The sequence below is a fragment of the Lissotriton vulgaris genome, chromosome 1_1, assembly GCF_964263255.1.
Source record: "Lissotriton vulgaris chromosome 1_1, aLisVul1.2, whole genome shotgun sequence".
NCBI classification, from domain to species: domain Eukaryota; kingdom Metazoa; phylum Chordata; class Amphibia; order Caudata; family Salamandridae; genus Lissotriton; species Lissotriton vulgaris.
In genome coordinates this window covers 1378827906-1378850204 of record NC_141685.1, presented here as the reverse complement: position 1 = coordinate 1378850204, position 22299 = coordinate 1378827906, and the positions used below count along the sequence as shown (strand labels likewise).

The 22299-nt window shown below is 42.4% G+C and overlaps 1 pseudogene; it reads left to right on the top strand.

The window, feature by feature from the left end:
• LOC147750537 (hyaluronidase pseudogene) overlaps positions 1 to 11266 on the top strand; it is a 461267-nt pseudogene extending 450001 nt beyond the window's left edge.
• The last annotated feature ends 11033 nt before the right edge of the window (positions 11267 to 22299 follow it).

Below are 22299 nucleotides of genomic sequence, written 5' to 3'. Positions count from 1 at the left end.
TGGTTCAATAAGGAATGCTCTAAAGCTGCCCGTGACCTTAGAGCTGCTCTATCAGTAAAACCAAGAAATAAAGAAATAGTTCAAATGCCACGTAAAGAGTATAAATCAGTCATTGCCTCACGGAAGGAAGCACTGAAGAATGAGGCTTGGACTGAGATCCTGGAACCTCAAACACTGAAAAACAGCGCCAGATTTTGGGCGGTGCTTAAGAAACCCTTCCTTGTGCAAGATCCGGGGGAGGGATTAGAAGGTGTTATAACAAAGGAAGAGTGGGTTGCTCATTTTAAAAAACGGTATGGGGGCACCGAGGCTAATACTGTACATTTTGAGCCCATTAAAGGGGGCACATGTCTTAATGTTAGTAGAGGAGAGGTGTTAGTGGGGATAGAGGGACTCACAGCGGGAAAATCCCCAGGCCCTGATGGGATACCCTCCGATCTTTTTAAATCTGATCCCAACTTCTGGGCTCCGATTATTGTGGCGGTTATCAACGCAGCCGCTAGAGTGGGTTGTCCATTATCCTGGGGGCTTTCCACTATTGTGCCTTTATTTATTTATTTATTTTGAAAGTTTTATATAGCGCGAACAAGATCTTTGCAGATATCAGAGCGCTGTACAAGGACACAGGGGTGATAGAATAATAGTATGTAATAGTTGAGGTAGTTAGGTACAAGGTGCATAGTTACATAGGTATGTCAAAATACAAGAGGTAGGTCAAAATTGAGGTAGGTAGTGTACAAGGTGCATAGTCAAACAGGTGCGCCAATAATATAAAAGTACAAAAAGAAGGAGCATATACTTGTTTAAGCATTCTCACAATGCTTTTGGAGATAGCATAAAGGTAGGCATAGTTGAGGTAGGTGAGTACAGGGTGCATAGTCATACAGGTGCATCAATAATACAAGAGTAGGAATAGTTGAGGTGGTGTAGGTACAGTATGCAAAGTCAGACAGGTGCGTCAATAATATAAAAATATACAAAGAGGGAACGTATACAATCAGCTAAGTCGATAAAACAAGTAATACACATAGTCCAAGGGGTCAGGCAGGTAGTACAGAGCGGAGTCTTGAGAAATACCGAATAATAGATCATGTGTATTTAGCCATGAGAATCGCTTTTACTTCTTTCTTAAAAGTTTTTTGGAGGAGATGAGCCTGGTTTCAGGAGGGAGTGAGTTCCAGATCCTGGGCGCCATTCCTGAGAAGCAGCGTTTATAGGTTTTTTCCTTACGAAATCTTCGAGGCTTCAGCAGAAGATTGTTTGTGCTTCTAGTAGTTCTAGAGCCACCAGAGATTGTCAGCTTTTGAGTGAGGTAGCCGGGTGAGTTCATGTGTACAGCCTTGTGTGTCATGCAGGCGATTTTCAGATGTATTCTGGCTTCAAAAGGTAGCCAGTTCAGGGATTTAAAGTCAGGGGAAATATGCGACGGTTTTTTTGAGCCAGTGATGAGTCTCGCTGCAGCGTTAAGGGATGCTCTTAGGGGTGCCGTTGTAGTTAGTGGGAGCCCGCAGAGGGCGGTGTTACCCTATTCTATGTGCGGGACGACTATAGATTGTGCTGCAGTTTGGAAGTCTTTGGCTGGAAGGAAGGGTTTAAGTTTTCTCAAGGTATTGATTTGGAAGTTCGCTCCTTTGATTGCCTTGCTGATGTGCTGCTGCATGTTGAGATTGGCGTCAAGTGTTATGCCTAAAGATTTTGCTGAGTCTACGATGGTAGGTTGTACATTTAGAGCAGTTAGGTGACTAAGCCATGTTTGAGTGGTAGAGATTTTTGCGGGAGGTGAGATCAGGAGGAACTCAGTCTTCAGCGCATTGAGTTTGAAGTGATTCTCGGCAAGCCAGGATTGGGTGTTTCTGATCGTGGTGTTCAGAAGCATGATGTCCTGGGGAGATTGTATTTTGAGATAAAGTTGGGTGTCGTCGGCATACATGTGAAAGTGCACGTTGGATGCTTGTAACAAGTTAATGAGAGGTTCCATAACTAGATTGAACACTGTTGAGGAGAGGGAGGATCCTTGAGGGACGCCTAGCGATACAGGTATCGGAGAGGACATCAGGTTGTTGCTTTTGAATCTCTGAGACCGGTTGTTTAGAAAGGAAGTGAACCACTTGAGAACAGTCCCAGATATGCCCATTCTTGTGTTTAATAGCTCGAGTAGGTTCTCATGTTTAACTGTGTCGAATGCTGAAGAGAGATCAAGAAGGATGAGGAGGCAGGTATCGTTTTGGTCTAGGATTTGGAGAGCGTCGTCAACTATGTGAGTTATAGCAGTTTCGGTACTGTGCCCTGCTCGGAAGCCTGATTGATGAGGGTTGAGGAGATCAAACTTATCTATGTGTTTAGTCAGTTGTAGCTGTACGCATTTTTCCAACAGTTTATCGAGAGTGGGAATATTTGTAATAGGACGGTAATTGTTTAGATCAGTGGGGTTTGCTGTTGGTATTTTTAGTAGCGGTGTGACTTGTCCGACTTTGAGGGCGTTAGGGATGGATCCTTGTTGAAGAGAGGTATTGATAATCTTAGTCCAGAGTGGAAGGAGCAAATGGATAAAGTCTTTTACAGCGTTAGCAGGAAGGGGGTCAGTGAGGTGATTGGATGGTTTCAGGGTGCTGAGCAATCTGCCAATTTCTTCTTCGGAACCATGGGTTGGAGATCTTGGACGAAACTCTTTTCAATTGCATGGGTGCGGCCTCATTGATTATTGTGGTCATAGCATTGAGATAGCGGTCAGTCAGGAGTTGAACGTCCGTTGCACCGGAAGGGGGAAGTAGGAGATTGCAGCTGTTAGGCGGTAAGGAGTTTGGGTTGAGTTTCTTCATGTCTCTTTTCCAAAATTTGGGCTTAGAGGGTTGAACTGGGTTAAATGTAACCTTTTCATTGATAAGGAAGGAGACAATATGATGATCTGACCAGTCACAAGGTTGGATTGACTCAAGTTGAATAGCGTCCTCTTTGGAGATGATAAGGTCGAGGATAGAGCCTTTCTCATGGGTCGGGCTATTGCATATTTGGGTGAGATCCAGGGCGTTGAGGAAGTTTTTGAGGCTATTATCCACTGTGTCACTGCTGTCATTCCAATGGAGATTGTAGTCGCCAAGGAAAATTTGGGTGTTTTGCCGTCCTGAGTTGGTTGAGATTGTGTCCATGAGTTGTTGGGAGAAGGAGAGATTGTCCCCAGGTGGGTGGTATATGATGTGTAGTGAGCATAGCGGTTTGCTTTCGCTGATGGCATCCAGACAGAGGGGATAGGGATAGCCCAGTTTGTTATAGGCCTATCTCCCTAATTAATTCAATGGCTAAATTGGTGGGGAGAATTGTATTGCAGAGACTTTCGGAGTGGGCACGGGATAACAACATCATGTCTATTACACAATATGGTTTCTGCAGTGGCCGCTCGACCACAACACAATGTCTAAACCTCTTCCTTATACTTAGCAAATACACCATTGCCCAAAAAGGTACAGTTCACCTGGCCTTCATGGACCTATCCTCAGCTTTCGACTGTGTGAACAGGGGGAAGCTGTGGGGGTCCATGAGGGATAAGGGAGTAGACAACGGTATTATAAACTTTTTAGTTGACCTCCATAGTAACACAAGCGCAAATATAAGGTATTCCCAAGACCTGTGCGTAACAGATGAATTTAGAACCGGGAAGGGGGTGCGCCAAGGCTGCATACTAGCTCCCTTCCTTTTTAATTTTTACATAAATGAGCTGGATGGCGTTTTACAGGAGGTGAAAGCTGATAGCCCGAGAGTAGGGAGAAGAAGTATCCCTGTCTTGTTATACGCAGACGATGCGGTTTTGTTAGCTAGAACTGCAAAAGGCCTTCAACTATTACTTAATGCTTTTAAAAAATTCATGGAAGATAGAGATTTGTTAGTTAACAACTCCAAATCGTTCATCATGCAAGTTGGTAAACAGCCAAAGAGACAATACACCTTTAAACTAGATAAGGCAGTAATACAGTTTTCCAATACATTCTCCTATCTAGGTGTACTCTTTGATTCTAAATTGTCGTGGGGCCCTCAACTTGCAAATAAAAGATGTGCTATGACTAGGGTTAACGCCTCTATTTTTAACTTTGCTTCAAAACTATGCAAAAAGCCCACGAGTGCCATGATAAAATGATAAAATTATATGACGCAAAATCCGTAGCAACTGCAGCGTATGGCAGTGAGCTCTGGGGTTACATGGCTGGGGATCAACTTCAGATCACAGAAAACGCATTTTACAAACGGCTTCTGTGTGTCCCGGCCGCCACTTCCAACTTTGCAGTTCATGAGGAGCTAGGAGTGGGATATTTGAGCGATATCCTATCCCTACAACCATTGACCTGCTGGTTGAAAATGTGGCAGTGTGAAGATATCCCCTAACCCATTTATTTGTCAATGACTTTATGGCTCACGATAAGGCGTTGGGCACCCCTTGGATGAACTATTTAAAAACTTGCTTTCTGGAGTTGGCCCGTCCCGACCTGTTTGAACATCCGACTGGAATTACGAAGGGGGACGTTGAACTAATCAAGCAGACCTTTCTTCTGCGAAAGAAGGCTGTGAGGGAGGGCGCTGAGCTACAAAAAACAAGTGTAAGGAAATTTATAATGGTTAAAACCTGTCTGACCTACTCGGCACTCTAAGTACTCACGAAAAGTTTCTATTATCGAGATTCAGATTTAACCTGTTTCAGCATCTGCTTATCAGACCCAAAAAGGAGAGTTTTAGCAAAAATCCAATATCCTGTGGCTGCGATGGAAAGTCTCCACAGGATATGTTGCATTTTATGTTTTTATGTAGATTTTATGAATACCCACGTAAACGCTTTTTAATTGCTCTTTTAAAGAATCTTAATTTTAATCAGATACGACCAGCCTTTTTATATTTACAATTGCTGCACAGTGACAGTGTCCTCCAAGTTCTTGAATTTTTAAAGTTGTCTCTTAAATTGCGAATCTGCCTGGACCAATGAATGATGTTTTTATAATGAACGTGAGTGTAGTAATGAGGTCCACACGTTGTAAGGTTTCAGAACGTTTATTCAGTTCCATTAAACATAGGTGCTCCCAGCTTGACAGGATCGTAACCACTACAACATTCTACTGCTGCCGTAAGGTGACAGCGCGGGCCATACCAAGTGGGTATGAGACAAGGGGGGGAACAGGAAGGAGAGGGAGGAACCAGGGGACAAGTTACAACACATCATCCTCCCTAGGGAGACCATGGAGGGATGGGGGAAAGAAAAGGGCAGGAAACAACTGTAGGTGGGAGCGGGGTGGAGAAGAGGAAAGAGCGGGGAGAAGGGAGAGAGAGAGAGAGAAAGAAGGTAAGAGAAGGGACGACAGGTGAACCCAGGGGGGGGTGAAAACAACATATGCGCAAAGGAGCACAACAAAGGGTCCTGCAAGGAAGACCCTAGCGCAGGTGAGGCACCTGGGTAGACCTAATGGGATAAGCCCATTAATTCATGTTAAACTGTCTATGCCAGGGTGGGGTAGTGTGGTCAGTGACGGGGGGTGTAGGTTTACTGAGGTTCTCTCTTCTCTGCCCCCCTGTCCTACCAGCTGTAAACTGACTCTAAAACCCCTTAACTTTCCTGGTAATATCTAATGGTGACAGGTACTACCTGGTCTAGACATCCCAACTTCCCGTGTACCCCGACCACCCCTAAATTATTAACAAGTAACTGTTAGACCACATGCTCATAGTAATACAATTGTCTGTCCTCCATGAACTCATGTAGACATGGAATCACTACAGACTTCTTGTTATCCTCAGATCAAATTTCGCAGGTGGTATTACTTTCAACGAGGGTTATTGGTTCTGTGATGGCCAACACGAAGTCCTGACCTTCCTCCTACGTGGATGCAGGAACTTCACAGGAGGATAGTGCAGAGTCTACTGATCCCTTGAACACTTGCTTTTCCGCTACACCAATCAGCCACGAGACAGTTCATAAGTTTACTTCGCGGTGGGGGAATTGAACCCGTTTGTGTGCCTCTTTACCCTCCACCTCTGTCTCCTCATAATCCACCCTGACCCAGCGAACTCTTTTACCATTGTGCCCCAGACTTCTCTCCAGGTGAGTGATATTAAATTTAAGATCCTTTTTCTTGGGTAGTTTCCTTGACCAGACCACACTGCGTCTTCGCCTACTAACACACCAGGTTTCATTCTCAATGTCATCATCGGTGTCTGGTCTTGACCATCCTCCAACTTCGGATCTCTTTCCGTACTCAGTACCAGCACCTCTGGACATTTCCTTCTCAATAAGTCCCCCTCCTTTTGTACGAGCCTCCTCAAAGACCTGTCCTTCTTCCAGTTTCATCAAGAGAATACCACAGGAGGACGCTGCTGAGTCTTCTGAGCCGCTGAACTCGTATTCTCTACTGTAATCTATGAGCACACAGTTGTTTGCTAACACCTCGTTGTTTTGTGTACTTTGTAAGAGTTCCTGTGCTTCCTTTATCTCATTCTCCAACTCTCCTCTATATAACCAGTCATGATACTCTCCTTTGTTGTCGCCCTTTGACTCAACTGGACTCAAACCGTCTTCTCTATCCAGATCAAAGTAATCAGCATTATCCTCCCTTGCCTTAGTCATGGGCTCAGTCAATGTAGTTTCATGCCTCTCTCTCCTAAAATTATGTCGAATAGGATTAAACATTTCCTTCTTTACTCCTTTAGTTTGTGTTACCATACATTTTCCTTTTCTAACAAATTCTATATTTTTTCTCCTCTTACTTCTTCACTTTTTTCCTTCTCAGATTCCTTGCTTATATTCTTTTCCCCTTCCAGTCCTTTATATGTACCTTGTTTTATTTTGAGTTTGTCCGTAACCGCTTCTTTTTTCCATACCATTCTCCAAACAGCTCCTTTCCATGCCACGTCGACCTTAGATGGTGGTGTACTTTCGTTTAACAACTCAAACTTGGCTATTTGTGTACTGTCGTTTCGCACCAGCTCATTCCTGTGTTCATAGCCTCCTAAGTTTATCATTATTCTTAATTTCTTTTGTTCCTTCCTCCCCCGTTCGGAGGGTCCATTTTCTAAGATATATATCGTTCTCCTTGTACTTCTCTTCTTGTAACTCCGTTCCCACTCTTTACCCCCCATTACGTTAAAGTCATCACCTGTGTACAATTTCAGGGATATGTTGGTCTCTTTTAGTTCAATTCAAGTGTTTCAGCTAACTTACTTTTCCAGAAACTTGTGCTCACCATAGTATAATGTGACACTGAATCAGCGATTATGTCAATTTCAACTCCTCCTAAGTTGAAGGTACACTCAGGATTAATTTTACTCGTGTTCATCCCCTCTTTGTCATTAGTATCTTCCCTAATAACTTCGTATCTTTGTACATCACGAGGCATCGCTTGCATATATTGATCCTCCATGTTTACCATAACTTCTTCAAATACATTCCTTCCCGCTCCCTCCTGGACCTTCTTTTCAATGTTAATGTACACTTCTTTCCCACCTGCACCTAAACTATTCCACAACATTTCCACCTTTTCATCTGGAAGTAATGGTTGTTTCTCTTTTTCTTTTATTGCTAAAAAATTGCGAAAATATTCCTTCCTCTCTTCCCATGTGGCCGTTGTAATATCATCCTTTTCAACAAATGGCACCGGTGGTGGTAAATTGTACATTTTTTTTCATGTTTATTTTGCAATAGAACCAGATTTATTGTACACATCCAGTAAGTTTCGCTCTGTACGATATTATTTGCGTTGCTTTTGTTTTATTTTATTTTAAATTCCTGTATTATTCACTTTTAATTTGAAGTATGACAATAATGTACTAGTTTCCAGAAATTCCTACCGTTTTATTCACCTTGTAGCTACAGTTCATTTTTACTCCTTTATTTATCTGCCATGTTTGAGTATAAAGTAAATATTTTCCGAAACACTTTTTACTGAAGTGCTGCTCGTAAATTCCACCAAAGGGGTACTACTCTTATTCACTCTTTTGCTGTACCACTCGATTTAATTATTGCTAGGAATTATCATGTGCAGATGCAATTACGGCATTCAACAGCAAGGTAGCGCTGCTACGTGAAGTGCATAGTTCTCCCTTTCACGCCAAAATGCTGAGGGAAGCTTTACGATCGTTGAGCGCCGCCGGAGTCTGCCAGCCGCATCCACCTTCACGTTCCCGAATATGCTGCTTCAAGGTAAGCAAATCATTCCATTGAATCATTCAGCAGAAGTGCCACAAGGACAGCTGACACTCGCCGATGCTGATTCACCACTATGGTGTAGTTGAGCCTCTTCGCCTAGCAAAGGGAGAGACACATTTTTTCATTCTGACTGTTAACACATCCAAAGGATTCCTCCGCTCTAAATGCGCCTCCCTTTCACTTAAGACACGGCTAATTTGTCATGCGCTGCACTATTCTTCAGAGATACATAAAGCATCGACACTGTGGAGAACTTTACTCGCTAATGTCCTTTACACTGCTCAAATACTTTCAGTTGCTAATTCTTTATATTCCTCAGTACGTTATCACGTTTGCTCTTGGGTTTGCGCTATATATGAGGAGAGTCTCACTTCACACGCTTAATACAATATCAAACGCGGTCTCAGAGATTTTTTAATATTGTTCCCTGCTCCGCTCACATCTCCTCCACCCAGCTACCAAGGCTCACCTCATGGACTTACTCAGATTCCTGTGTTCACCTCTTGCGTTTTTTTTTTCCTTTAATATTTCATCTTCACGAAAACGCCCACAGTTCCATTAGTTTTCGCCGGTCACAATTAATCTGATAAATCACTTCAAATTCAACTGCGGTACCAGAGAACACTTAGTACCCCTGCCTCGCTCACTTCAAAACTCAGTCACCAAGGCTCTTCACATTTGCCTTGCGCAAATTCCAGTATTAATCAACACGGGTTCCTTATCATCACCACAGCTTTTCTCACGAAAAATCCAAGTCCATTTCTTTTTTTTTTCTTTGTCTGTCACGCTTCTTAAGCAACACATCCAAGGCTCATTTTAACCACTTCAAAACACGGAGTCCGAGATTTTTAATTCATTCCTTGCTCCGCTCAGCTCACCTCACTAAGCTTAATCTGCTCACCTCACGAACTTTCGTCTTTTCCTGTGTTCATAAACCTGGGTCTTACTTCTCTTTAATATTTCTTTTCCACACGAATGCCCAAGGTAAATCATCAATTCATTTCTTCATATTTTCTTATTGCTCGTCCAAGCTCATACCATTCCAGGGGAGAGCACCACACTGACCCTGGCTCAGCTCCGTTACCTCCGTCGCCAAAAGTGTAGTAATGAGGTCCACACGTTGTAAGGTTCCAGAACGTTTATTCAGTTCCATTAAACATAGGTGCTCCCAGCTTGACAGGATCGGTACCACTACAACATTCCACTGCTGCCGTAAGGTGACAGCGCGGGCCATTCCAAGTGGGGATGAGGCAAGGGGGGGAACAGGAAGGAGAAGGAGGAACCAGGAGACAAGTTACAACAGTGAGCTCTATGGATCTAATGCAGACAGCCGAACTAATAATCGTAATTATATTTTAACAATGCCATTTTATGTATGTACTGTATGTTATGCACTTTTATTCTTTGAATGAAACCGAATAAAGTCTCTTTTGAATTTGAATTTGAAAATTTTCAGGAGTGAGAGATAATTAATATATGTGATGACATCACAGAAAGAGAGGCACATGAACTTTGGCACAAAGACAGCACAGGAAGTTAGAATAGTGAAATGCTCTAAACAATGATATACATCACAAATAGACAGAATAACACCATCGGGTTACTAAGGTGGTCTTCAGTCTTACAAAAGTAGTGGAGCAGGACTGTGAAGTGCTCAAAGCATCTCTCTAGTAGGCGCCTTCTCTTAGGGTGGAATTGCTTCTAGAAATCTCAGCATCTCTCAGAAGCGGCTATAGATCAGTCCTCTCACCAGAGACATATTTAGAAATCTGCTTCTTTCCCTTCTCACCAGGTGTGACATTTAGTCTACTGTTAGACCTCGAACGACCTCAAATGTGTGAGTCTCACTCATAATTAGTGAGACTTAAGATCTCTGCAATATCAAATACTTAAAGAAACATACAATAGTTTACATAATTTATCATGATAGAGAAGAGCTGTGAAGTTATCAAAAGGTGGTTTGTAGCTTTACAAAAGGATGTACAAAACGCCTTCATTTATAAATATTTGCAGGGATCCCAAGAGCTAAACTTACAATCTCTGTGCTGTATCACATATAGTTAGCACCTCGGCTACATTTTTGGGCTGACTGGTGTTTTAGGTACTTAAAGAGCTAGACCAGCACTATTGTACCACCTTTGAAATCGGTAAATGGAAATGTGCTAACATAGCTTTGAAAGCATGTAATGATTTTGGCTGGAAATGTGACAGCATTTGTTTCACAGATCAAAAAGAAATTACAAATTAACTTACATAAAAGCAACATCACAACATATTTAAAACATATTTAAAACAGAATAGGGCACAACTCACAATAAAACACATCACAGTGCATTAATGCAGCACAGAAACAAAAAGCCACACAACAAATGTACACAAATGTTCGTCACACGTTATCATCTCCAGATTCCTGTTTTCATAGTATGGTGGAAAAAGATGTTTGGAGCAAGCACTGCCTTAAATTTACGGTCATATACATAAAATAGCACCAGTCAAAAATGCTTTTTAATTCACTCCTCTGCATTCAGAATGACAAACATCCTAATGTGGAGCGTTTTTCAAAAATACATTACTCCTGCTCATCTAAAACCAGTATGAAACTGATGCACGTTCAATAGTTTGTGAATTGAGCCTATTGTTTCTGTTTTACAGGTGACATGCCAAAATCTTGATACATTTTTGAGGGATGTATTCAATCCTTATATCATAAATGTGACGCTGGCAACAAAAATGTGCAGCGAGCTGCTATGTGGGGGCAAAGGAGCCTGTGCCAGGAAGACATGGAATAGCAACGATTACCTGCACCTGAATCCACAGGTCTTCGAAATAAAAACAGATGCATCTGGGAGCTTTTCCGTCATTGGCCAGCCAACCGCAGAAGAGGTCCAGAGACTGGCCGGGCGATTCATCTGTAACTGCTACACGGGCGATGACTGTAAGCAGGAAGCCGACCTGAACAGTTTGACAGGACTCTCCATCTGCGCTACCCAAGACATCTGCATCACCATTGGTGCTACAGGAAACCCATTATCAAAGCGCATGCCAATAGTGGGCCGTCATGAATATTTTGCAAATTTAGAAATAATTTAAACTGCTGATAAACTACTTCTCATGGCTTAGGTTTACGTTTGCCTGGCTTACATAGACTGCACCATTGTTTTGGAAGCATAGGGGGAGAGTCTGAAAAAGTGAGACATATTTACATGCCCCTATCGCCACCGATCGTCACTTTTTCTGATGCTCTGGTGGCGTAGGGCAATTCTCCATATTTACAAGGTGGTGCTAAGCCACTTAGCGTGACTTCATCCCACCTTGTAAATATGCCCCTTTCCGACAGTTGTCTGCAGCAAAGGGGCATGCAATGGGTGTTGCTGTGGGTGTTACACCACGAAACCCATTGATTTTTTACACTGCCCCATATTTACAAGACATTAATATGGTGAAAATAGGCATTCTGCAGCACACATGGAAAGAGAAAATTGCCGTTGTTGATTGTTTATTAGCTGGAAGGTGTCCTTTCCTGCACATAAACAATTGTCTCTCCAGCACAGGCCCCCTTACAACTTGGTGGGAGGGTGCCTGTGCTGGTGTTAGCTTTTTCTGACCCAGCTCTCGCAGAAACACAGGGGTGTACCGTGCTCTTGTGAATATGGCGCATCCCTGAGTTAAAAAAAAATGTCAGAAAGTGGCACTGTTAAATTTGGAATAGCTCTGCACTTTTTGTAAATAGGCCCCTTATTGCACTGGCTTGGCATCACAAAAGTGACGCTAACCAGCACAATTTATTTTTTCTGATTCACTTATCAGTGAAAAACTTGTTTTGCACTGAAAAGTACCAAATATAATGCAAAGCAGCATGAAACGCTGCTTTGCATCACTTTGCATTAAGGAGGTTTTACATCGGTGGTTCATGGTCATTCCCATGCAGTCACCCATGCTTTTTTGACACTAAACCCTATCTACTTATATTAGTAGACAGGGATAGAGCCAAAAAATATTGCAGCTGAAAAGCTGGTTATTGAAAAGAGAAATGTTTCATTTCTCTGTTTTTGCCAACTTTGCATGCCTGCAGCACTGTGCAGCACATATACAAAGTAGGAAAAGCTTTAAGGTGTGTCTAGCCATAGTATTGTGTACATAGTATTCAGTACAGGAAGGTTACCATTCCTGTACAAAACCTGTGCTATAATGAAATCAGAGCCTACGCTAGGGAGAGAGGAGGAGAGTGCCACATCTCTGTGAATACTGCTCTTTCCTGCTCCCTCCCTGTCATGGATCACAGGACAGCCTCTTTGGGTGCTGCGCTGTGTCCCGTAATTTGTTTCAGAATCTGAGCCCTATGCTTCAATTTCCTAACAATTCTTGTGGCTTTTTAGTGGGGGTTGCATCACAAAAGCAGCACGAACCCAGTGCAAAATGTTGTATTGGGATTCACTTTTTAACACAAATTGTGATTTATGTGGGAACGTTGTGTAAAGTAGTATGATGCAGCATCAGTGTCAAGGGAGTGTACCATAGATGTTGCAGTCAACCACCCATGGGTTTTGGTGCAAATCCCGATTTACTAATATGTGATTTGTGACAAAAACCTACTTCCACCTTGAGACAGTCACAGTGGAGCAAGTTTTAAAACTCTCCACATTTTCCAGCCTTGCATGTGTGCTGCACTGTACAGCATACCCACAAAATGGGAAAAGTATTAAAGCATTGTTTTGTGCTATTCTTGACGGAAGGTGTGCACCAGATGCAAGTGTGTGTGCCCTGGTGCAAAGCAGCGAAAAGATCACAAGAGCAGGGGAACAGAAGACCAGCATCATATCTTAGTTGATAAGGTGCTGTTTTCCACGCTGCTATACATAGTACAGAAACTTTGGTTGTTGTATTGCTTTGCACCAAAGGTTAGTAAATCTTCCCCAAGAGACTAATGTACTATTCCCATTGGCAAACCAGGGATACAGAGCTTAGGGCCAGATGTATCAAGATACACTTTTGCGATTCTCAAATAGCGATTTTTAAGGAATCGCTATTTGAGAATTGCAAAATGGTATGTATGTAGAAATTCGCTATTTTTTTGCGATTTCTTAAAATTCCTTAAATGCGATTAGCAAATTGGTAATCGCAATTAAGGAATATTTTCCCATTCATTTCTATGGGCCGGGAGGCCCATAGGAATGAATGTGAAATTATTCTCAATTTGCGATTCGCAATTTGCAAATCGAGAATAATTTCAAGGGTGTCCAAAGGATACCCTGTTGCACCCCTAAAATAAGCATGGGTGCACATGTGGTGCAAATAAATGCCCTAAGGGCATGTATGTGCATCACATGGCACTTTGAAAAATGCAAAAATGTGCATTTTTCAAGAAATTCGCAAATTACCACCAACTTGAAGTTGGTGGTAATTTGCGATTCCTTAAGGACAATTAGCAATTTTTTTTTGCTTCATGCATTGCATTTAAGGAATCGCAAATTTTGAGATTCCTTATTTTGCACTGAACCCATTTCAGCTTCATACATCTGGCAATAAGACACAGACTTGTTTGAGAATGGGAATGCAGTTTGCATTGTGACTTACATGCTAATAAGTTGTATTGCAAATTGAAGATTAATGTCAATTAGGTATATCACAATTTGTGAACCCCAGTTATTGACTGCCAGTACAGAGATGGACATCTGCAAGAGACAGCAGATCTCTGTCCCTGCATTTGCATTCCAAAATGGGAACCTGCTTTTTTTATTTTATTAGAAAGCAGCCAGTTTCCTTCAAAGGGACCGATGCTGCTTAAAATAAAATAAAAATGTTTCCCTTTGGTAAGGCATCGTGGAATGTAGGCAGTGGTCACAGTCACTGCTTACTTCTACAAGATCAGCTAAATGATTCTCATAGGGGAAAGGGTTCCAAGGTGACCCTTCCACTTTGAAAATCATTTGCCACTTCCTTTGAGGTTTCGGTAACTGATCGTGGGCGTGTGACTGCAGTTTCTTCACAAACCATTGATACATACCATATCATTTCGCAATTTTGAAGGAACATCCCTTTTATACGCTTTTCTAATTGCAAATTAGTATGGGTCGCAAAAGCCCTATCCCGAATTTTGAAAGAGTTTTCTGACTCATAAAAGGTCTTTTCTGAACCGTAAAAAGGTATTTTGCAGTAGCACACACTGGGATTTGGCGACTCATAGGCTTTGTGACCTCAAAATACCTTGTACATCTGCCCTCACTACCAGGTGTCATGGTGACTAAGCAGGGCAAAAACACAGGCAGGAACTAACCATCTGCAAAAACATCAGGATCATTTGATTAGAACACAAAAACCATGTGCACCAACTAACCAGTGAAAAAAATATTTTCGCACACTGGCCAGCACAACAATCCTTTACACCAACTAATTAGTACAAAAACATTTACACTTAGTGACCTATGTAAAAGCATTTGCTCTACCTTATCAATTATAAGTTAATATTGGAATCAACCGACTAGTGCAAAAAGTACATTTGCACTCACTGGTAATACAAATATGTGTGCACCAATTCCTCACTGCAAAAAACATCTGCACAATTGATCAGTTGAGAAACACTTTTATTGATTGCCCGGTGTGAAAACTACAGTTATAACGACTAACGACGCAATGAAAAAAATACGAATACACCACCTGAGCAGTGCAACAATTACATTTTACACTGGTCGGTTAATGTAAATGTAAGTTTGCACCAGGCAGAAAGTGCAATTAAAGTTGGAAAAATGCACAAACATCAATACAACACTGTCCAAACCCAGTGCAGTCTATGTGAACCAGCATGAACCTCCAGTATGAATAAAGCATTTCTGATGGAAAACCAAAAATAGCAATCTGGAGGCATGGTCTCAAGATAATTATTCTGCATTTGCTAATTCATGCTCATCAATTTTCCAAAGAAATAAAGAAATAAACATTAATTGCATCCTGCCCATCAAGAGTCTGTATTCATTGCCCTGCCTGACAGTGTGAAGTGACAGCTTGTTGAACACCGTCACAGATTCTGATGTAACTTTTATTGTTTAGTGCTACAGTAAAAATACAATTATGGATGTTTTCAAGAACAGAAGAAGCCAAAAACCTGCAAAACGTGAGACAGGAAGTCAAAGGCATATATCGTATTGTGTTTTAATTTAGGGCCTGGTTTGGAGTTTGGCGGATGGAGACTCCATCACAAACGTGACAGGTATCCCCTCTGTCTCATTACAAGAGTGTTAGGATGTAATGCACTTGTAATAAGGTGGTCTGGATATACGCCATGTTTGTTACGCATACCAATCTGCCGACCTCTAAACCATGCCCTGATTTTTCAAAATTTGGAGCCTTGCCAGTGCTCTTAAACTGGCAGGAGTCTGTTTTCTTGCACCTACAAGGCTCCCTACTGTTTAAAAAAGTGGGTTTCCCACAGGAGTGGATACCATTGAACAGGATGGTGAGGAGGGCCAGTGGTCTGTATTGGTGGATATGTTTATGAATATATGGCTAAACATCTTATGGTATAGTAATACAAAATCATTAAACAATCAATGAACTTCCACCTCACCTTGGAAGTGCATTTACAATTTCCGTCAAACAAGGTCTAATCCAACTTTCAATGGAGTATTTTGCCTGTAAATCTGAGCAGCGTGTGCTGTGCCTGTTAGTGTGATCCATCCATGAAATCTCATTACCAGTTTAGCACATGCAAAAAATAATTAATTGAGCCTTTGAGAAGTGGCTCGTGATTCTGGAGCTGGTAAATTTGTTTCTTCCCTTTCTTGCAAGGAAACCTTTCCATTTCTCAACCTTCAATGTAAAAAGTAGGAATTGTGATGTTATAGTTGGAAGGCACGGTCAAGTAGGAGGTAACTTCTTTGTTTTCTGTTTGGGCTTAGGGAGAGTTGGAGGGACAATGGAGGCAGGATAGGATCTATCCGCTGTTGCTGTCTCACAGCTTCCACCCCAGACCACACATCAACATTTTATTATATCATTCACTCTCAGCATTACAGGCGTCAGCTCAGACATATAGGGAATGGAGACATACATGAAGCAACGTGTGGCACTTCTACCACTGGGGCAGGGGAAATACATATGCTCATTTTTGCTGGTTGGGGTAGAAGAGTTATCTCAACTATATGGTTCCTTTTCCACTGAGCATACAAAACTGAAAAAAAACAGAGCTATTATTGGCCTTATAAATGACAAATTATTACATCCTTTTTTAACTCTCAGCATTTCCCATTGATAATTTTACATTCTGCGGCTTTCTGTAGACCTAATAACTAAACAGGGCCAAGAGAAGTAATGGCCCTCTAGAATACTGTGATGTTTTAAATTGAAAATGCATTACTCCGTCTTTGAGCTAAACAAATTCTGTTATCAAAAGTACTGCATGCCTTGTAGAACTATTCTGTGATGGAATAACATCCTCAGGAATATATTGTGGACCTGCAAGCTTCTTTATGTTTGGAGCCAACAGAAAACAAATAAAATATTATTTCAGGGGCCTGTTCCATCCAGACAAAGTTCTGTGGCCTTTGCTATTGCATGCTAATTGAACAAAGCCCTAGCACTATACAAAACACTATGGCCAGTCTACATCAAGCAGTCTGGCAACCCTATACCTAATACTGAGAAACGGAGGCAAAGCCGCGTCTGGGCTGGGACCTTGAAGCTTACAGCATTTCCCCCTTTGACTAATTCCCTCTACTATTCCATTACGATGTTTGGTATCTAGACCAGTTGAAGTGAATATATGGGATCATTCAGACACCCGCAAGTGAGAGGGATGTAGTGAGATGAAATCATCCTTCCAGTTATCAACCCACTGACCTTTCCCCATCTCCCAAGTGAGTTCTGATAATTCAAAGAACAAAGCTGCAACGGCGGACTCACGGCACCTCATGCCATTTTCCCAAATTCAAAAAGTCCTACACACTGAAACCCCGGCACCAGCCATTACGTGATTCCTCTGTGTCTCAGATCCTGAAAAGGGAGCTACAAGTGGGTGTGCACCAGACAAAGATTCTCTTGTAGTTTGAAAAGTCTTTATTTCCAATTAATATTTCCCAAATGTTAATTATTTCCAATTAATATTTCCCAAATGTTAATGACACATTAGGCTCAACCAAGGCGTTTCGTTCTCTCACCGAGAACTTCTTCAGGGCTTAAGTCAAGTGAAGCAAAAGTACAACAACAGCAAGTCAATGTGGTCCAGTGTGAGCACTCCAGTATAGTACGCTGGACACACAGGGGAATTCCCAGTGCTAAGTAATACCCAAAAACGTTGATCGGAAAAAAACAGTCCAAGCGAGACAGTCCGTGTACAGACTGCTATAGTTCTCGGTGAGAGAACGAAACACGTTGGCTGAGCCTAATGTGTCATTAACATTTGAGAAATATTCATTGTAAATAAAGACTTTTCAAACTGCAAGAGAATCTTGGACTTAATTTCTTGATGCACACCCACTTGTAGCTGAGTTATGATAGTTGTAATTACTTGCAAATACTGTGAATATGGTATTTTTTTATATGGTGTTGGGCTATTCATTAAGCATGGGCGGAAAATCCGTTTCGCTCGCGGATTTTGCGGATTTTGGGTAAATTCGCAATCCGAGAGATTCGCGAATCTCCCGCAAAATCCGCAAATCCGCGAGCAGCGGATTTTGCTCGCACTGTTCGTGTGAGTTCGCGGCTTCCCAGTACAACTTCGCGCCCCGCGAATAAGCGCTAAATTGCAGAAATACGATCTTAGCAAAACTGAAACTACTTACCAGGTTCAAAAGTTCAGGCTCATCATTAGTAGCCATTTCCTGTAGTGCTTCCTGAGGGGCCCCTCCAGAGTTCAGTTGCCAGTTGCAACTATTATGTGACCCTGCTCTGAACCTCAGAATAGTTACACATATGCCACAAAGGTCCTGAATTTCAGCTAAGGGAGACAAGCAGGAGCCAGGCTGGAAGTTCAAATCCATTAATCAGTCCCTAATTCATTATTGTCAGTTGGGGCAGGGCAGGTGTTGTAACTAATTTTGCAACAATGAAAGCACTTAGCAAGTGCAAAAGATCACTAATCAGGAAGCACTAAGGAAGCAGGTGCCAGCTAAAAAAATATTCTGTGACACATTAATCAGCCCCAAATTAATTCAGGTCACTTGAGGCAGGGAAGGTGTGCTTTGCTTTGCCACAATAATGTACACTGACTGGACAACCAGAGGGTGCTGTGATGAAACAGAGGGTGGCATGGGTGGGCCAGAGGGTGGCATGAGTAGTCAGAGAGTGGCAGTGGTGACAGAGAGTGGCAGTGATGAAGAAGAGTGTCCCAAACAGGCTGGAAACGTAGAAACAACAAGTTCGCAAAACTTGCGACCCGACAGGTAAGTTCGCGTTTGCGAAATTGTACAAAACCCTCGCGAACTGGCAGAAACCCGCGCGAACACAAAAAAAAAAAACGCAACTTCGCGAGAATTCGCGGACTTTGCGGATTGCGAGTTCGCAAATCCGCAAAATTCGCGAACGCGAGATTCGCAAAATTCGCCCATGCTTACTATTCATTCATATTTAAACTATATTTATTCATTTATGTTTATCATTTCTATCCTTTTCATTTTTTTACTTCATGTTTTCATTTTTTTCATTTTCTGCTGTCAGGTACATCTTACAACCAAAATACATACAGAATGGATATTTACATTTCGTAAATTCATCGATTCTTTTTACAGTATACTGTTGAAATTAACGCAAATCCCTAAAAAGGAAAAGCAGAAAGAAAAAGAAAATAAATAAGACAAATACCAATTAATATTGCTTGATTCCTTCCTATCCCACTTGTCATCACCCCTGGTTTCCTTCAAGCCAGTCTGTTATCGGTGCCCAGATCTTGCCCCCTTTCAGTCTAGCTCGGAGGCCCTTGTTTTAATATAGTGCCATTTCAAGAGTATGTACACTCAATAAGCGATAAAGCCAAGCTGAGAATATTGGGGATTTCAAATCCTTCCATCCAGTAACAATTAATAGTCTTGCTACCACAATTGAAACAAACACAAAATCCCGATGCGATGATGGTAATTCCATTCGACTATTGTATCGAAGTAACATCAATGGCGCGGTAATACTAATTGTATGGTTGATCGAGTTTTCCCAGAATTTTTCTATTTCCTTTTTCAATAAAGTCAAAGATTTACTAGCGTAAAAGATATGCATAATATCGGCTGGGCTATGCTGACATCGTTGATATTGACTTGTTTCTCGTTTTCCCCAGTTAAACAGTTTGGCTAGTGTGTAGTATAAATTAAATAGTTTTTTTTACTGGTGTGCTTTAAGGTTTGCTGCCTAAAAAATTATTTCCCCTTATTCTAATGACGTATCTAAGTCTATATCATTATCCCTGATTTTTAAGGCCCATCTTGACTCAGTTTTACCTACATCATCGGGTACTGTTTCCAATAACATATTATAATAATCCCCAATCCGACCATCCCGCCGATTTATCTTATCCATTAGGGGTATTAATCGAAAGTTATCCCATTAAGCAGCTACAATTTTTAGCCAGCCCCTTATTTGGATATATTTAAAATATGCTCTATTATTAGTTTCACATTTTTGAACTAATTCCAGGAACTATAGTATTTCCAATTTGTCATTAATTAAGCTTGCCACCTGGTGTATACCAGCCTGTGCCCAAGTTCTAGCCATAGCATCCAATATATCTGGAGGAAAAAACGAAGAGAACCATAGGGGGGTATATCTACTACATTTAGGGATTTTCCTAACTGAAATTACTGTAACCCATACCCTTCTAGCTGATTTCAAACATGTGAAACATACTTTTTTGTAGTAGCTGTTCTCGATTTGTCTTTAAAAAAATCCTGTTGCTTCCCTTCCGATCGCCAGATGATAAATTGATGGTAAGTCGCCCTCTCTTATAGAGCTTTCAGCCCCAAGCAAGGCACCCATTTAGTGCAGACAGGCTGCCCAAAAGTATTAGAGTAGGTTTGGAGCAGCCCAACCACCTCTCTCTCGGGGAAGTGTTAGCGATTTTAAAGCACAACGAGTTTTCCGATAGCTCCACATAAATTTTTTTTAAAAAGAGTTCATTCTCTGAAATGCATTACCGGGAAGTTCTAAGGGAATGGAGCAGAATGAATATTTAGAATCCTAGGGAAGATCTTCATTTTTAAAACATTTACTCTCCCCACTATCGATAGATGCAACTTATCCAACCGTTGGAGCTCTGAAGTGACCTCATTCAGCACTGGATGAAGATTGTTTGCCCATAATGTATCTAGGTCCGGACTTATCTTTACCCCTAGGTAAGTTGCTGAACCTGTCCATCGCTGATCCCTTAAATTGCACTGTTCTGTACTAATTATCTGGGTTTTACCCTTGTTCAGGCAGTAACCTGACCTGCTCCCAAAGCTTTCCACCATACTCTCAAGTTCTAATATTGCCGTTATAGGATTCGGTGTGACCACCGCAATATCGTCCGCGTAAGCGAGTATCTTTATCTCATTTCCACTTGTTTTGAAAGGTTCTATCAGCAGGTTGTGGGTTATCTGATTAATGAACGGATCAAGATATATGGCAAAAAGAATAGGGGAGCACGGACACCCTTATCTGGAGCCTCTTGCCACCACTATTGAGTCCGATGTCTTCCCCATCACTTGTAGTCTTGTATAGGGTTTATGGTACATTGCCTGAATTGCAGCAATTATTTTGGGGTCGAATCCTCGTTCCACTAAGGCTCCCCACAAATATTGCCATGTCACTCTGTCGAAGGCTTTTTCGGCGTCCAAGATGATCACAGCCAGTCTATCTCCCCTAGTCTCTACTATATCCAGTAGGGAGACAACCCATCATATGTGATCCATAGCTCCCCTGTCGGGTATGAAGCAGCGTTGCCATGGCAAGACCAAGCTGAAGCCGAATCACAAAAAATTTTTAATACACCTTCGCATCTGAATTTATCAGTGAAAATGGACCGTATGAGCTCCACAACGTGCTTGGTTACCCCTTTTTACGAAATATTATTATGTCGGTTCCCTGCCAAGATTTGGGCGGAACTCCTCGGTATTGAACATCTAATGACAAGTCATGAAGTAATATAGCCAGGTCAGCTTGAAGTATTTTATATACCTCTACTGAAATTTTGTCTGGGCCTGCAGCCTTCCCAGAAGAGAGGGAATTTAAGGCCACCGCCGTTTCATACAAAGTCAATCAATCAATCAATCAGAGGAATTTATAGAGCGTGCTACTCACCCGTGAGGGTCTCAAGGCGCTGAAGGGGGTGGGGGGGTTGCTACTGTTCGAACAGCCAGGTCTTGAGTTGTTTCCTGAAGGAGAGATGGTCTCGGGTCATCCGTAGGTGAGTGGGGAGGAAGTTCCATGTCTTCGCTGCCAGGTAGGAGAAGGATCTTCCTCCGATGGTGGATTTCCGAAAACGTGGGACTGCAGCGAGGGCGAGGCTGGCGGATCGGAGCTGGCGGGTGGGTGTGTAGAATGTGAGGCGGTTGTTGAGGTACTTCGGGCCCATGTTGTGGAGAGCCTTGTGTGCATGGGTGAGAAGTCTGAACATGATCCTCTTGTTGATGGGGAGCCAGTGAAGGTCATTCAGGTGGGCAGTGATGTGGCGGGGGATGTCCAGGATGAGTCGTGCTGAGGCGTTCTGGATGCGCTGGAGTCTTTTTTGGAGTTTGGCTGTGGTTCCAGCGTAGAGGTTGTTCCCGTAGTCCAGGCGGCTGGTGACGAGGGCCTGGGTGACCGCCTTCCTGGTTTCGGTGGGGATCCATCGGAAGATCTTTCGGAGCATGCGCAGGGTGTTAAAACAAGATGATGAGACGGCGTTGACTTGCTTGGTCATCGTGAGGGAGGAGTCAAGGATGAAGCCCAGGTTGCGTGCGTGGTCTGTAGGTTTGGGTGCGCTGCCCAGGGCAGGGGGCCACCAGGAGTCGTCCCAGGCAGAGAGGGATGGTCCGAGGATGAGGACTTCCGTCTTGTCTGAGTTCAGTTTCAGACGGCTGATCTTCATCCATTCTGCGACGTCTCTCATTCCTTCCTGGAGGTTGGCCCTGGCGGTGGTGGGGTCGTTGGTGAGGGAGAGGATCAGCTGGGTGTCGTCGGCGTAGGAG